We start from the raw sequence: 17,161 nt of genomic DNA, 5'->3' as shown, positions 1-17,161 counted from the left end.
CGGCTAAAGTTCGCTAAATATAAGTTCGGGTCGTTCGTGGGATCGTCTGTCATGACAACAAAATGTATGGGATTTATGTATTATGTCGCTGCATTAGTGTCGATGATAGGATTAGCGCCAGCTCTGCAAGCGCTGTGTGATTAACACATTTTACAAGTAAAGTTATTTAGTCTTTCTGTTAACTAGTTGATCAAAAAAGGTTGAAAGGCATCTAGGAATAATCGCTCTAAAGGTCATAATCGAGTATTTTCAGTTGAGAATTTAATATTTAACCCCACAACACATCGATCATTTGCAAACTGCTGTGCTTAAGAGTTTGACTCAAATAATCGAAAATCACCCCATTAATTACTTAATTTTTCGTTTTAAAAAGTGAAGTAGTGATCTTTAATTAACAAATCAGTATAAACGAAAGGAATTAGTGATATAAACATGAATATTTAGTAAGTCCACGCTTTGCTTTGATAACAGCAGTAATCCGCTGGGACATCCTGCGTACAAGCTCTGCACGTTCGGCTGCACTTATGGCGCTCCAGTCAAGAATTAAGGCATTTTTCCGCTTTGCTCGAGTTTGGGAGCGCCTCTGTCCACCGAGGATTCGGTGGCTTTCATAAGTGTCACTTCCACCGAGCGAGGTCTGTTGGAAGACACAGACGCCGGAGGTCCAGCAGAGTCTCATGAAAATGTATCCCGCATGAAACTCACCAAATGCTTTCTCTTTTCTCTCCTTGTCCCATTCTTAGATTTTCCGTCTTCCTTGGGAGGTCGTGCCACCGCCGCAGTAAATTTACAACGTAAATTGAGATAGCCAGGATGCGATAGAGATAGCCATCTCCTCCAGGATGCGCTCTCTCCCACGTACATAAGTGAGAGACTTTGGTACAGGTTGGGGCCCCCAGACTCCCTGCCCCTGCCGCCGAAGTGGGTGGATTGTCACTTGTGTGGGTTCCACCTAAAGTAAAAATCCTATTGTTGTCCATTACCTTCAGAAGGTTTTCATTCGGGGCCAATCCCTAGATAGTTCGGTTCGTGGGTGGCACACTGATTCTATGCCAACTTTCAGCACACGAGTGTTAGAACCTAACCCTACTGGGAATGTCACTCGTGTGATGCAAAGGCTTCCCTATACACCATGGGACTAACCCGATGAGAGAGCAGACAACTTATCATGCTTAAAAGTGGGTACCATGCAATCTAGACGACGGAGCGGTTGTATCTATTCGGACGACTTGACCCATCCAGCATAGCCGCTGAATCTTTATTCCCAGTTCATTGCACAATCGCCTATGCGATAATCGCCGTTGCGATGCAAAAATCTTTGTGTCAAACACTGTAAAGGACGCCTTATAAGATATTGGCCAAGTCCAAAGTACCTGTGTTAATGTCAGTTTCTAAATAAAGGAAGTCTCTTACAACATCAAATCATGCCGAGACGCGAGTGCGCTGAGTGTTTGTTTGATGACAGGAGGTTCTTTTTTTTTCTGAACATTGCGGTATCGCTCCCAGTCCTCAGAAAATTTGTCTTGACGGCTCGGTGTAGAAGTTTACTTGAATCACGTCTCAACAATTGGAGCTCTCGATTACCCCAATGAACGGGAATCCGGTCAAGGAGTGGTCGATTCGGATAGTCTGACTCAAAACATTCGGTTAAGGTGTTGAATTTCTCAACAGCCACCTCAATGCTCTGTTCTTTCCGGAGTCCTTGTGGTGTCACCTGAAGGTTCTGTTATTCTGGGGTTTCTAGAAGGAAATGGCATTTGTGCCTCCTCGCCGCACTAAAACTCAATATACCTGTGGTCTGAGCACTAATCTTCGCAAGGACTCTCCATTTCTTCGTTGACCACCCAAGTTTTGAGTTTGATATGGTGAGATCAATCCCCTACCGCCTTCTAGCAGTAACAAACGTAGACTGTGTGCCCTTGTTGTGTATATTTAGGAAGGAGCAAGCTATAAACTCGAACAGCCGAGAGCCCTGTTCATTTCATTTGTTGCTGCTCCAGATTGTATGCTGGGCATTAGCATCGCAACAGAGAACAAGGTCCAGATTGCGCCACTCACAGAACCTCACGAGAATCGTAAGGAAAATAGGCAGATGCAATCACAAACCTAAACCATCAGTGTCTACCCCTATAACACACCTCAGCCGCTACCAGGTCTTGGCAACAGAATTGCTCAAGACCCGTTGCAGTGAGATCGGATGATATTATAAGACCGGTCCTAGGTCTACTCGAATTCCTGCCTCTTTCAATGTTCCAAAGCCACATAGGCGGCTCCTAAAGACCCAGCTCTTGCACTGTTGTTATGTGGGGTACTGTATATAGCCGGGCAAGCCTTCTACTTAGTGGTGCGGTGGTGGCTTTGGAATGCTGCAAGTTAATCTGTGTCACCGTCAAAGGACGGTAGCTACAGGAACCGTCCGACCCATGACGGGAGGTACTCCGTTTTGTCCTCGTTCGTCACCTGACCCATTTGCTATGCCTCTTTATCCAGTTTGGGAAAGGCAGAACTAACAGCGTGGTTGTTAAGGACGATGATGTCAGTATCATCAGCATACATCAGCAAATACCCGCGAGCGAGTAGCGAGCAATACAATAACAATTCAGCTTTTCCTGCTTATTCCATTTGGAGTGTGTAATTCCCCTTTATGGAGTGTGGAACATAGTGAACCTACTGACAACCAGCAAATTTTGGAAGAAAACCGACTAGTCCTTTTTTGCAGCCATTCGGGAATAAAAGTATAGAATTACTTTCGTTCGTTCGAAATATGGTGAAAAGGCGAATAGTTTATTTGACGTAAAGAGACCAAAAATGGTATGCGACGCGTATGTTTTTGCAATTAATCGCAGACTCATCCCAGACTCAACTCTATTCACATTTTTTGCAGGGAAAGTACAATTTTATGACCCCTTTTACACTTAAATATATTGGGAGCATAGATATGAGAATTGTAGGCACATTAAGAGGAGAAAGCAGTACCTTTCAGTGATTTATAGATTGACTTTTTTCGTTTTCGGGTCAAATTTACGCTTGCAGGACTTTGAGCAGATGCGAATATGCACTAATTCTGCTTATCGATTTTCCTTTCTGCCTACTTAGCACATACTTGCCTATGGTATTATCACATCATGTCTCATGCCATGTATTTTGCACAAATATATGAAGCTTAGCTGCAGTATTACACGCACACAGCCACCTACATGTGAGTATGCGACTTCGCACACTTTTAAGCGACTTTGTCCACAAAATCCATATTAATATAGCCTTCTGACCCAAGTTGTGCTATTGGCAACATAATCCTTATAAGTAAATACTCGTAAAAGAATTTCCAATCAACCAACGCTCGCTGGCATTTTCATGCCCTCGGGATGCTAGATGTGCTGTGGAAGTTTGCTTTTTTTGTGCTATGGAAGTGTGTATGTATGTATGTGTATGAGCATCATACGAAATGTGTGCGTGTTGTCGAATTCGCATCCAACTTTTATTTATTTTTTTGTTGCATTGTTGCTTTTCTGCTTCTGGCATTTTTTTGTTTTTCTTGTTTTATATGCTGACTTTCTGCAGGCGATCTGCGGTCCTCTTTTACTCTTTGGATTTGTTAATAATTCGGTTTTTGGCTTTATGGTCTTCTTGTTTGGCTCTTGTTTTTTGTATTTTATTTTTGCCTCGTCACAAATTGAGCTGTAATTGTTTAATGTATTTTTGCTTGCCATTCGAAGGACAATTGTTTTCATTTAGTTTAGTAGTTGCTTAACTTTGCTGTGTATTCTTTTGCATGTTGTTTCTTGTTGTTGTTGGATTACGTAGCTTAAGGTGCTATCCGAGCGTTTGCTAGGCAAATTTTATTGCGTGTGTATTTCTTCTGTGGTGGTCGACTCAGCATGCGCTTAATGCTGATCCTTTCCACATTTGACTCCACTCGGCAGGGATAATCTGCCGGTCACAGTTGGTGCAGTTGTTCTAGCAGTAAAGTCAATTTGCAAAGGCCGGTATGTTTTTCTACATGGTTATATATTTTACTACTAAGCAACAAAAACAAATTTTAGGAACTTTTTTTGTAATATTCTAACATTTTCCATGGCCTTGACCGACTCACAAAGCGAAGTATAAGTCATTTTAAAGGGAAGACAAAAATAGAAAAAAAGATAAAGGAGCATTTTCGAAAATAAACTATGAAACTTGGGTCTATCCCCATGATTCTAAATCAAAATAAGGAACTAAAGAGTGGTGTGAACCTGGTTCTTGGAATCTGAAACGCGTTCGTGTCCAGAAGTGGGCCAAGAAGGTGTTAGCATCAGTTTCTTGGGAAAGGAATTTTGTTTGTGGGTTACTTGCAAACTGGTAAAACAATAAATTCGGAATATTAGTGTAACCTTTTAGACCAGTTGAAGGATAAAAGTCGTGAAAAATTACCCAGTTTGCAAAGGAAAAAATCTTTTTCATCAGTACAATGCACCGTCTCACAAGAGCATTTTGACAACGGCTAAAATGCATGAATTAAAGCTCGAATTGTTGGAGCGTTCATCCCGTTCACCAAATTTGGCCTCTAGTGACTTCCATCTGCCTACAGCCCTAAAAAAATGCATGCGTGGAAAGAGTTGCTCATCAAATGATGAGTTGAAAACAGCTGTGGAGGCGTATTTTGCAGCCCTTCCGGATTCTCACTTCAGGGATTGAATTTATAAATTCTCATCTCCTTGGAACAAGTGATTTGATGCTCAGGGAAACTATACTGAATAATAAGGTGTATTTCAAATCATAACATTTTGTTTTTCTTATCGAATCACAAAACTTATGGAACAACTCAGTATGTGAAGCGTAGCACCAACTTACTTGCGTCATACGATTCAAAATCATGCGCACCACACCTCTTTAGAATTTGTAATCGATTTCATATTTCATAGTTACGATGATAAGTGCCTTTTAGAATGCGAAATAGCAATTCGAGTCAAAGTAATTTTAATACAATGTTTCTTTGAATACAATGTTTCTTTGAAGCAATGGGCAGGAGGCATTCCTTGGTCCACCCTTTATTACTCAATTATACGATTATGTCACTAATATGTGACTATACGTATATGTGACGTCACAAATCATTATATTTATGTTCGAAATGAAATTATTTCTCTGTACCTGAAGCAGAAAATGCGTTCAATCAATTTGAAGTTGATTACAGAGCCGATATCACAGTTTTTTTGCCCCGTTACGGCAACGGTATTTATGATTGCACCGGAAAGGTATTATTTGCTACTCCTGGTTTAAACGAATATGTGCGCGCTCATGTGAAGGTCTATCAAATTTGTGAACACACAAGTCAATTGTGCCTGAAAATATTGAATGAGCAGTAGACAAATAATAAAATGCATAGCTTCTGAATAATTTAAAAAAAGGACAAATACAACTCACGCCGGTATGCTAATACATTATTTACGTTAGATATGAATTTTGATATTGCTACACATCGCATTCAAATTCACATATACACATACACAAATGTGTATGTTTGTGTACGTGTAGGTTTTTGTGCCTACAACTCAACCATGCGTGATTACACAAATGCCTACATATACATGAATATTCTTATTTATATGAAAATATTTGATTATGCTCGCCTGAGTTGAACATCAATTCTTTGCTGCTGCTGCTCCTTTGACTGTTGATTTATTTATTTGTGAACATAACAATGCACGCATACATACGTACATGTATTTATGTGCTAGTGTATGTGTAGAAAAGTTATCAGTCAGCCAATCGGCAGCTCTTCAAAAAATACGCAAAAATTGGTAGCATATTTTTGTGCGCAAATCAAATCTATCAAACTGAAATTGATGTGGCAACGGCAGGCGGCAACGACAGCATAAATTTACAACAGTTCGTTGTTTGATTGAATTGAGAGTTTCAGCTTCAGCGATTGCTTGGGTACAAACACAAATACATGCATCTTTTTCAGATATACTTTGCTAAACATAACCAGTAGGAAAACGGAAAGGTTGATGGTGTCAAAAGTCAGTTTGCAGAAAATTCCAGAAAAAATGTGGTTCAAGTATATGCTCATGTTGTGATGCTCAGATCCGAATGCGTGAGCTGTTGGGTGTCACAGCAAGGATTGTATTAACATTTTCGCCATTGCGTTTTGGTTTTTTATAAATGGCTCTGGTTTTAAGTGAAAAAAAGTTGTTCAAAATGAAAACAGAACATAACTAAAACCATGTTTATTTTTCAAACTCTATTTGGCTCTAAAAACGTGAGGTTAAGTTTAAGTAGTTGCTTGTCTTCTATTCTATTAGTGCTTGCACTCGTTTTGGGTGTTTAGCTGAGCACCTCGCTTGATTTGCAAATTTCGTTTTGATACATTCCACAAAATCGTGAGACCCATAGTTTTATGCCACCTACAAACGGCAGTTGGTGTTTTATGAGGACCTTTTCCATGGCACTCGGAGGTTTACCATTGCCTGTTGAGGGGCGACCGCTATTAGAAAAAAGTGCGTGTAGCGTAGTACACATAACTTTCAAGGCAGACAAAGAAAGAGGGAGAGTAAAAGAGAAAGAGAGAGAGAGATGAGAGAGAGAGAGAAATAATATATGTATATCTAAATAAATGCACAACCTTTGCAGAGAATACAAATAGACAAAATTTACAAAAAACGGAGAAGGGCGGCCGGTGTAGGTAAACGCCGGACAAAAACGTGGCAACAACGCGCACTACTCCGAGCGATTATCACCCGCACAAACGCAGCGATTCTAGGACCGCAGCAACGGCAAAAATTACCGCAAGGCAATACCAACAAATCTGACGCCGGAATGGATAGCACTTTATAGCACGCACAAGCACTTGCCAGGAAACGGAAATAAGGGCCAAAAAGTAGGCACCAAAAAAAAAGTGGGATAAAAAACGCTCCAAAGAGTTGCCACCAAGGAAATATAACTCCAAAAAGTAGGCACCAAAAATATATTTCCTACAAGTTTGCACCAGGAAACAAGCGCCAAAAAGTAGGCAGTGTTATTTCTCACTACAAATTAGCAACCACAAGGAAAAACTCAGAAAAAAATCCTAAAATGTATTTAAGATATATTTAAGGTATAGTTCTCTCTCATCTATTCCTCTACGTTGTATCTTTTTTCTCTCTCGCGGAACGAATGTGCCCAAATCATTGCGTGGCCTTGAAATTTTACTCTCCATTCTCGCCCGTCCATCGACGATTTTTTAATCTTACTTTGAAATCTAGCCTACAACTTTAGCGTTTTTTAGTTACCGTTCATTTCGTCACCAATTCGTGACCAATTACATAAAATATTTCAGTTCAAAATCTTTCAGTTCTTTTCAGCAATTTTGTGTAGTGGGTAATGCTTTTTTAAAATTGTATTGATTCGATGAGTTTACGAGTGGCCAAATTCGATTTGTGCGAAAATGAAAATCAAAGTGAGAGGTATTGCATACTATTGAGAGTGCAGTGCTGGTAGAACTTGGAAAAGGAAGAGGAATATTCAAATGAAACGAACTGATAAATTTGAAAAATACAAAAATGCCTGAAAGAGGATCTGCAGGAACTGCACGAACTGTGTGCTTGATTAGAGCTGCCTTAATTTGTATTGTAGATGGAAATTGTAAAGAATGATGTTTGTATGTATTTAGTGAAAGTATTATTTACAGGAGTAGTAGTTGCTTATACAAATTTTTGTTTTCTGAAAGGCCGGCAGTTTAATGACTGGAGTTAGAGCTGAAGTAAAAAGCAGATATTTGCTAGCAACTTCACAAGCATTCACGTTCTACATATTTCGCAATTATTTAAAAACAGAGAATGGCTTTACTTCTTTAAAGAGAGAGAGAGCCTTTAGAAAGTGAAATATTTATATAATTAATAGGACTATGAATAAGTTCGTTTCGGTTTTACAACAGATGGCGTAACTTGATTATTATTCCATCGATCCACATTTCCAAACATTCATTGGAGAGCTACTGTCGTAAGGCACAAACGTCAGTATAAGTTTTTTATTTGAAGCGTAAACAACAATATTTTTACCACACTTGAAAATGTCGAATTTCGTGCCAAATAATGTGTTTTTGCGGGGAATTCTTCTTCATTATTTTAATATGAAGAAAAAAGCAGCCGAAAGTCATCGTATCTTGGTGGAAGTTTATGGTGAGCATGCTCTATCTGAGCGAACGTGCCAGAAGTGGTTTGCACGCTTTAAAAGTGGTGATTTTGGCTTGGAAGACGAAGAACGCGAGGGTGCGCCGCCAAAGTTCATGGATACCGAATTGGAGGAATTGCTCGATCAAGATCCGGCTCAAACGCAAGAAGAGGTTGCAAAAACTTTGGGAGTTGATCAATCAACCATTTCCAAACGTTTAAAAGCCATGGGAATGATCCGAAAGGTAGGCCATTGGGTGCCGTATGAATTGAAGCCAAGAGACGTTGAACGCCGTTTTATGGCATGCGAACAACTGCTTCAACGGCACAAAAGAAAGGGTTTTTTGCATCGAATTGTGACTGGCGATGAAAAGTGGGTCCATTACGACAATCCAAAACGTCGGGCAACGTATGGATACCCTGGCCATGCTTCAACATCGACGTCGGCGCAGAATATTCATGGCCTGAAGGTTATGCTGTGTATCTGGTGGGACCAGCTGGGTGTTGTGTATTATGAGCTACTGAAACCGAATGAAACGATTACGGGGGATGTCTACCGACGACAATTGATGCGTTTGAGCCGAACACTGCGAGAAAAACGGCCGCAATACGCCGATAGACACGACAAAGTTATTTTGCAACATGACAATGCTCGGCCACATGTTGCACAAGTGGTCAAAACATACTTAGAAACGCTCAAATGGGATGTCCTACCCCACCCGCCGTATAGTCCAGACCTTGCGCCATCCGATTACTATCTCTTCCGATCGATGCAACATGGCCTGGCTGACCAGCACTTCCGTAATTACGATGAAGTCAAAAAATGGATCGATTCGTGGATTGCGGCAAAACCGACCGAATTTTTCACAAAGGGAATCCGTGAATTGCCAGAAAGATGGGAAAAAGTAGTAGTAAGCGATGGACAATATTTTGAATATTAAATTTGTAACCATTTTACGTCAATAAAGTTTCAAATTTCGAAAAAAAACCGCACGAACTTATTCATAGTCCTATTATTTATTTAATAAATTATAATTAAAACTATAAATCAAAATATTTACACAACCGGCTGCCAGGGCTATGGGCTACGGCTACTCTACGGGCTAAAGCTATACTCGAACATTTCAGTCAAGAAACGGCTAACTGTATTACAGTGCGTTTATATTGGAGCTGTGATAGTTACAGAAAAAGTTATAAATGGGCTTATGTTGGAGCAGAGCTGTGAACAAACTTAAAGATCCGAGTGCAGAAAGTCGTTATTCGGGGCACTCTCGTTATAGTCGTTTTCCCGATAGACATTAATTGAAGCAGATAAAACAAAACCGCAAGCCTTCGAACGAAAAGTACTCAGAAGAATTTTCGGAGCAATCAAAGATCACGGCGAGTGGCGGATAAGATGGAAAGACGAGCTAGATCAACTGATAAAGAGCGAAAATGTTATACGTTTAATCAAAGCGCAGCGTTTAAGATGGCTGGGTCTCATTACAGGAATGGACGGTACGAGGGCGCAGAAGAAAATCTTAGAAGCCAGGGCGTTCAACACTAGAGCAAGAGGAAGGCCGAGAACAAGATGGACCGACGAACTAGAGGACAACATCAAGAAACTTAGGATAACAAACTGGAAAAAAGTCGCAAGCGTTCGAGACTCATCAATATTTGTGATGAAAATATAAAATTCATTAACTTATTTTTTGTTTCTGAAAGAAAATTTAACGCACAAGAAACAAGTTACACTTTAAATCAAAAAACCATAACTCAAAAAATATTGATAAACTGATGTAAATATAAAACTAAAGAAAAAAGATTATTTTTGATGAAAAAATAATATCTCATAAAATAAAAATTATTGTATTTGATAATATTAATTATTTTATTTTAATTACATACAGTACAAATTACCTCATAGACTAGATAAAAATGTAAAGAAAATACGCCAATTTTGGCAACTTAAATATTAGCGGCCAATATAAATACCATCCTAAGCAACTAAATTTAAATTTTTTACTCAACGAGGCCTAGGATAAAGCGGAATTAAGCAGGCTGGAATTGGACAATGAATTATAGTCCCGAAGTGCGCGAGCAGTGAATCATTAGTCGCAAATTTAGTCTTTAAGACTTCCCCATAAGAAGCGTAGAAATTGTCAAGACATCTAAGTGGAACATTAAAGCTTATATATAATATGATAATATTCATTATTTCAGAGCAAATCACTAGCACTGAATTTTTTTTTAAATTTTTAATCAAAAAATGGAAATCAATATATTTGATATTTTACGCGATTAATAAAAAATCTATATGATTATCAATAATAATACTTGCAGAAATCGTTGGAAAGTTGTCAAATTGTAGATTCATAAAGAGCATGTGCATATTGCATGTATATAAGGTGGAGCAAAAATAATCACCCTCGCGGAAGGTTTATAATTTTTGTTTATGGCGTCAATCATATTTGATACTTGCGAACTAGACGGCTGCAGCAGACAAGCAATGGAGTAAAAGGGTTATTCAAAAACAACATTGGATGATTAATTTTGCGTAATTTTTAATAACGAATACCTCAAACAAAAATCGAAGCTTTTACGAAATTCACAAAAATTATTAAAATTTTCAACTTCTTGTTCTTCCACGAGCGCAATTTTCTACCTACCATAATTAACGAAAAATTTATTGAATCCAACTTGGATAGGTTAGAACCTACCTAGTCTCCGTATCAACTATCGACTCTCTGGCAGCTAAACTAAATATGTCTCTTTTACAAATGCTAGTTCTTCAAAGATTTTCATTAACACAAAAATAATGGATATTTCCCCCAACCTAAGAACCTTATTTAATATCCCTTGACTCCGAGTGGAGCGTAGGGCAAACACAAAGTTAACGAAGTTATCACGGCTCTGAACAAGTTGTTTGAGATTATTCCAGTTAGTATTGGATTTCTTTAGGCCAGTATCTATCATATGTCGCCAAGAGGCCTTTGGACTATCACTGCTTATTGCGCCTAGCGGCTTCCAAGAAAGAACAGTCGTGCAGTCTTTGTCGGCATCTTTTCGCAGTGTATGGCCCATCCAACCAAACCGTCTACGTTGGATGGTTAGCTCAATGGGAAGTTCATTGGTCGGTTCCAATATTTGTGCATTAGAAATGATATGCGGCCACCACATTCTTCCGCAGGCAGAAGTTGACAAAATTTTGCAACCTCCGAAACAGCACAGGTGTAAGAGCCCAGAACTAGCAACCCTATAGCAGCACGAAATTTACAGTAAAACTGAAGATTCGATGACTGACCGGTCTTGACTGATAAGGATTTTGAATTTTGTATAAATGCGCAAAAGCGCCAAGGGCTTTATTTATTCGATTTACAATGGCTGCGGACATTCTGCCTGTTCGTGTTACTTTGCTCTCCAGATAATTTTGTTTGTAAAAGGTTCACCGAAACATTTGAATTGATAAAAATAGTTTATAAGTTTATGGCGATGATTGTCTATATCGGAGCAGAGTTCATGAGTGTTATACACATTTCAGAGATGGTTGTGAGGACATAAATAATAGTGAACGTACGGGCCGCCCAAAATCAGTAATCACCGAAAACTCCATCGAAATTGCTCGTAAATTTATCAAAACTGAACCGAAATCAAGGTTCAAATTTCTGGAATCGGAGTTGAATATCTCAAAAACATCGATGTATCGCATTTGAACTGATCACTTGGGCTCACGAAAGATCTGTGCAAGTTTCATTTCGCACAAGTAAACTAAGGACTAAAAATTACTCAGAATTCAACATTCGAGAGACCTCATTAAAGAGGCGAGAAAAGACGAGAACTTCGTTTACAACATTGTAACTGGTGACTAAACGTGGTGTTTCCGACATGAACCTGAAACTAAGCGTCAAAGTGCCGAATGGAAGGCCCCAGACGAGCCATCACTCAAAAAATCGCGTTTGGAGAAGTCAAAAATCAAGTCGATGCTCATTTGTTTTTACGATTCCAGGGGAATTGTCCACAAAGAGTTCGTGCCAATGGGCCAAATCGTCAATGCAATTTTCGTCTGAGCATTTTGAAGCGATTGTTGCAACGCATTCGTCGAATTCGCCCTGAATACCGCTGCAAGTTGGCGCTTATTGCATGATAATGTGCCGTTTCATCGATCTACTCTTGTAACTGATTTTTTGACCAGAGATCGCATTTTAACCACCAATCACTCACAGTATTCGCCATCCCTGCGACTTTCGCGAAATTGCATTTGGCCATGAAAGAAAAACGTTTTGCGTGCCTAGAGGCCATTCAAAGGCTTATACGCACATCCTGAAGGACATTTCAGTCAATGACTTGAAACACTCTTTTGAAAAGCGTTTAGATCACGCAAAACAGTGTATCGCGGCCAACGGAGACTACTTTGAATAAATAAACTTGCAATTGTCAGAACGAAGCTCCTGTCGTTTCTATTTTAGCTCAGTCTGGTTTATTTTGGACTTCACCTTGTATAAAGAAATATAAAAATATAGAAAAAATTAGGTTTTAGAAACCCAAAAAAATAATAAAAGTCGGCGTTATTATAATATTTGAATTTTGCAAATATTTGGAAACATGGAAATGTGGCGATTTTTTTGTAATTTTCAAAGAAAATTTTCTATGTTTATGTACAGTCTGTAAATAATTCTGACCCACCGTTTCGGAGCCATTATTTCGAATTTCCAATATGAAATCACATTCACAAATAGTGATCTGGAATCCACCTTTTGTGAGGAAGTCCAATTAGTTTTCCAAGCTTTCACAAATTTTATATATCAATAGCGATTTTTGTGTCTTCGGCAGCTCTCACTGAAATTTTCTAAAAAATATTTTGATAGTGGAGTTTGGTTCGTAAAATCGTTCGATGTTGCCAAACTTTGGTGACAAAAATCTTCATATGTCTTATGAAAATTGCTCTTGGCTTCCATCAGAAATATTTTTATTTCACAATTTTTCAAGAAGAGTACAAAAAGTCCTTCGAAATAGTATCTTTTTGTACTCTTCTTGAAAAATTGTCAAATAATAATATTTCTGCCGGAAGCCAAGAGCAATTTTCACAAGACACATGAAGATTTATGCCTCCCAAGAATGATAGAAACAAGATTGCGCCCATCAGAGCGTACGTGACGTCACGTTTGCTGAGTTGTGCAGTATTGCCAACCATTTGCTCTTCGCAATAAATTTAGTGCTTTTTTACACCGAAAATGCGAAAATTTTCAAGTTTGGTGTTTGTTTCTTTTTGTTTTTAATTTAAGGCTAGCGAAACTTTAGGTTAAAAAAAAACTGTATTATTATACAAAAGAAGTTTAAAAAAGGCCACTCTGAGAAGATTTTAGCGCTAATGAAAATTTTTTTACTCCTATAAAATTTGATAATTTGAAAGTGCAAATTTAATGTTTGGCTCCATTTAAGGCTATGCAAAAATATTAAATGCCCCGCTCTCAACTCTTCTTAAGATTGAAAACCTTTTTACACATTTTAAAAAGCCTTTGAATTTATTGAATGCGAATTAAAACCATAGAGGTGTAATCGTTTCTTCCGGTCATCAATCCTTAGTGAGACATAGAGCTTCAAGAGGTGTATTCATAGTAAAAATAAGCAACAAAATACCAGAAAATACTAAAGCAACCATACTGACATTTTTACAAAAAGAGTACCTTATCTAGTTACATAACTTCGAATATAGCAAAAAAGTCGTTCCCTTAATAAAAGAGTCTCGCTTAACAAAAAAAACTCATAAATTAAATTGTACATAAGCATAACACATTTATTTAAAAAAAACGCACATTCTAAAGACAATTTGTCACGCATACAAAGTTCTTTAAGTAACACAATAAAAATTTCGTGTTTTATTTTCTTTAAATGGGCATTTAGTGCGTTTTTATATCCAAAGCTAGGCAACTCTGCAGTAGCGAGAGAGAGATTATACTGCTGAAAGCAGAAGAACACCAACAATACCGGCAATCACGGGCAATGCCACCAGATGTTAAAAAAAAGTAAAGCTAAATAAAACTGAGTGAATTATTTAAATAATTATTAAAAAATGTATATTTTACAAAATTATAAACATTACTTTTAATTATATTAGAATAGGCTAGAAAAATGTCATGTGGAATGAACTAAAACTCCGAGACAAAAAATAATAAAAATAAAAAAAAAAATGCTAAATCAAGTTACGAAAATGGTAATCTGGCCATACTGGAGCTAAAATCACGTAACTGGTTGTCAAATTCGCTGAGCGCAAAGTAACGGGACCACGATGGGCGCCATCTCATTATTCTTTGCATCATGTATGCCTCCAAAGTTTGCAAATTTTGGTCGATTGCAAAAAAAATTCTTAGTCAGTTTGTATTGTTTTTACCGTCACATACTTACATATTTACCTATTGAATTTACTTTATTTTACTAAAATATATTTATTATTTATTTTTTTATCATTGCAGCATAATCCATCACTTGGAGATATGAAAATGTGCACCTACCAAAGAATATAATAAAAAACTACAACATATTTTTCTCATTCTTGCAAAGTAAAAAAATATTAAATAAAAATATATAAAAAACTAAAAATAATACAAAAAAAAATAAGAAGTAGATATGTAAAGTGCGTAAAAAGAAGGTTAAAAAATATACATAGAAAAAGTTGTTATCAATGCGACGGCAATTTTCAATACCAAAGAATAAATAAAAAGTTGAATAAAATTTCAATAACTTCATCGAAACTGGCACACGTTTAACACACATACACATACATACACACACAAGCAGGCAGATACATTTTAGTATATGTAAACTTGCAGCTAATCGAAAATAAATAAAACATCATCGCTTGATTCACGGAGCACAATCAAAAAAGGTCACATCCACAAACGAATTGACAGACAAAAACACAAATATTTCATAAACAAAAAATAACATACACAAAAAAAAAACACATACACACTTACAAAACGCCGTACGGAATTGGCACCGGAGTAGCGGATACGATCCTGAAAGAGCAAAAGGAAGAGCAAGAGATCCTACAAGATAAGCGACAACGACGAGACAAAGTCAATGACGAAGACGAAGCCGAAAGCGAAGGCGACGAGGGCGTAGCAGCCGCACCATAAATAAATAAGCAAATGCTTTCGTGAAACGAGCAATGCTAGCGCGTGCCATCGAAACAAGAACAAATACTAAAACCACAAAAATTGGAAGTTAGCGTCCATACAGGCAATTTGAAAAATATTTCAGAATTGTGAACAAAATTTTATATATAAAAAAACAAAAAAAACCTATGATAGCTTAAAGCATTTTAAAAGCAACAACAATACTAATTACAAAAGCGGAAACTTTTCAAAGCTTTCAAATTTTAACATATTTCAATCAAACTATACCAATCGCTTAATTCAACAGAATTTATATTCATAATTTAGCGATAAGTTGACGCAACATTTGCCTGCAACATGTTGCTAGCAAGACGAAGACTACCAGCGAGAATGGCCATAAATGCCACACCCACCACAATTGTCGGCATGCTGTTGACAGTGTTGATGACATTGGTGAGCGTGTCGTCTGTTCACGCAGCGATAGGTGAGTGAAAAATTTACTTTTGATTTTTAAATAATTTAATACGCGGGTGATAAGCGCCAAATGATAGCATTTCAACTTTTGATCAGTTTTGAATATTTTTAGTGATTTTTGTAGTTCATTCTTTTTTAAATAAATTATAAGAAGCCGCATATCAAAATCTATAGAAAAACTATAAAAAATCCTTCATTATCTTGTCGGAACTTCAGGGTTTTTAATTAGAATTTCTAGTAAGATTTTTGATATGCAGTTTTATAGTCTTTTAATTTCAATACAAAAGCCAGAAAAACTCCATGCATTTTTCATACCAATTCAAAGAGATTTAGTCAGAATTGGGAGAAAATTTTTGGCATGCAGTTTTATAGTATTTTAATTTTAATGCAGAAGCTAGAAAAGTTGCATAAATTTTTCATACCAATTCCATGATATTTAGTCAAAATTTGTAGAACACTTTTGGCATGCAGTTCTAAATTTTATTACAATAAATTTTTTATATGAAATTTCTAGACAGATTTTCGTTATACAGTTTTAAAGTATCTTATATTTTGGTATAATAAAAGCAAATCTAAAGTTGCTAAGATTAACTTTTCATCATTTTTTCCCCGATGGTGTTGCGCATGGTAGGTAGGTAGGTAAGATGGCAAGAGTACCCCAGGTACACTTCCAGTAGCACTTACGCGCCGTTTTGATACCATAATGTGGACCACCATTTGTGAAAAGACTAAGAGAAAAAACCGTCTACAGTTATCCAGTGCTGTTGATGTAGTGGAGGAGAGAAAACGGATCTAGGCTGGAGAATTTCTTCAAGTCATCCCCAAAGGGCAAGCTAAGGAATCTCAAGCGCCTAGCTGCCAGAGTCGGACATTTGCGGAACAAAGTATCCAACAGTCTCTTTCTCTGCAGGATCCCCACAGCTTCTGCAATAGGGGTTGTACGGAATTTCAAGCTTCTCCGCATGAGTACCGATCACCCAGTGACCAGTGCACCCCAATAAGTTTGGAAATTGAATGGCGGGGGATTCCCATCACCTTAAGCGTTCTGTTTATATCGTATTGAGACTTTTTCTAGAAAGAAATTGTGTAGTTTCCCCTTAACGACGACCAAGGGGACACCGATATCTAAAAAGGGGACAGCTGGAACCGGTTCTGCCGACCTCTTTCTGGCAAGCTCATCGGAAATTTCATTTCCCTCTATATTCCTGTGCCCAGGAACCCAGATAAGGGAAATGCTTCCTGCACGTTCGAAACGTTTAAGTTCCTCCTTACAGGAGTTCACCAGAAGAGAGTTGCAATACGGCGACGACAGGGCCTTGATCTCAGCTTGACTATCGGAAAATATATTAATGTCTCCCACCCAACAGCGATCCCGAAGCATTCTGCATGCCTGTAGGATCGCGAAGACCTCTGCTTGAAAAACTCGGCTTGTTTCCGGCAGTTTAAATTAGACCGAAATGCTGA

At 37.9% G+C, this 17,161-nt stretch overlaps 1 long non-coding RNA gene across 1 annotated transcript in view; it reads left to right on the top strand.

Moving 5' to 3' along the window:
* The window catches only part of LOC128861077 (uncharacterized), an 82,028-nt gene extending 66,937 nt beyond the window's left edge, over nt 1–15,091 (top strand). Inside the window, exon 2 of the long non-coding RNA XR_008454333.1 lies at nt 14,579–15,091. This is a non-coding gene — a long non-coding RNA (uncharacterized LOC128861077). The remainder of the gene's footprint in view (nt 1–14,578) is intronic.
* Nucleotides 15,092–17,161: the final 2,070 nt, after the last annotated feature.

This window comes from Anastrepha ludens, chromosome 4 (assembly GCF_028408465.1).
Source record: "Anastrepha ludens isolate Willacy chromosome 4, idAnaLude1.1, whole genome shotgun sequence".
Taxonomy (NCBI): Eukaryota; Metazoa; Arthropoda; class Insecta; order Diptera; family Tephritidae; genus Anastrepha; species Anastrepha ludens.
The sequence above is the reverse complement of the archived record's forward strand: the minus strand, read 5'-3'. Positions and strand labels throughout refer to the sequence as shown.